We start from the raw sequence: 1,384 nt of genomic DNA, 5'->3' as shown, positions 1-1,384 counted from the left end.
TTCAGTCCCTTGCTTTGCATTACTTTGTATACTCCCTTCCATTTCTTTCTGGCCTGATGTGTTTCTGTTGAGAAATAATTTGATACTCTAGTGAGAGATCCCTTGTAGGTAACTTTCTCTCTCTCTCGTGCAGCCTTTAAGATTCTCTCCTGTTGTTAACATTTGCCATTGTAATTACAATGTGTCTTAGTGTGGGTCTTTTTGGGTTCATCTTGTATGGGACTCTCTGTGCTTATCTGACTTTTTTCTTCCCCCAGTCAGGGATGTTTTCTGATATTATTTCTTCAAATAGGTTTCCTAACATTTCCTCTTCTTGTCTTTCTGGCACCCCTATTATACATATGTTGCTTCATTTCATGTTGTCCCAAAGCTCCCTCAGGTTCTCTTTCTGTCTTTTGATTTTTTTCTCCAATTACAGTTCAGATTGGGTGTGTTTTGCTTGCCTGTCTTCTAATTCGCTAATTTGGTCCTCTGCTTGTCCTACTCTACTGTTGAAAGTTACCATATTGTTTTTTATTGTAGGTAAAGGGTGTCCCAAAATTCACGCAAGAAGTAATTTTGATAGAAAACACAGGTTTATAATTAAAAATTGTAAATTTTTTATTGATTCATAATATTCAGTATAGGGTTATATATGGAATAGCACATCAGGTAAATGGCCTCCATGGCTTTGCTGGCACATACGCAAAACCGTGGTTTTCATTGGTCTTCATTGTCCTTGCTCCTGGGCCATAATTGGTACTTGGTAATGCTTATCAAATTGAAGGGATTGAAATCAAAGGGCAATAAACCAAGTAAAATTGGGCTTTTATTTATTTTTTGTTGTTGTTAATGCTCACGCAAAATTCAAATCTTGCGTGAATTTTGGGATACCCCTTATATTACTCTTTATTTCCTCCTGATTCTTACATAGGTTGTTGATTTTCTCATCCATCCAGTTTATGAAATGTATGACGCGAGCCGCAGTTTGCCAACCACTGGGCTAGGCTGTTCGCGCACGTGCAGTTGCGGTGCCCAGGGCTAAAGCGTGTGGCTGGTGGGAGGGAAGCGCTTCTGACATATTGCATGCCTATGTTTCATTTAGTTCCTTTGGGGGGGGGGTGTCATTCTTCCTTTTCTTTCCTTTGGGGGTTCTTCTGTCTCCCCATTTTTGCTCTCACCAAAGGATCTAGGTGTTGAGTTGCACAGGGCCTGTGGCTGCAGTGGTGGCCTTGGTGGCAGGTCACACAGTCATGGAAGGTGGCTGCTCCTCAAGCGATCACCGGTGGTGGCTGCTCCTCGCACGGTTGCAGGGCTGAAGCTCTTTGCACAGTCACAGGGCGGCTGTTCCTCACACAGTCATGGGCAGCGGCTGCTCCTTGGGGATGGGGGGGGAGGGGTCATG

The sequence above is a fragment of the Myotis davidii genome, unplaced genomic scaffold (assembly GCF_000327345.1).
Source record: "Myotis davidii unplaced genomic scaffold, ASM32734v1 scaffold1749, whole genome shotgun sequence".
NCBI lineage: Eukaryota > Metazoa > Chordata > Mammalia > Chiroptera > Vespertilionidae > Myotis > Myotis davidii.
This window is presented reverse-complemented; position numbering follows the sequence as displayed.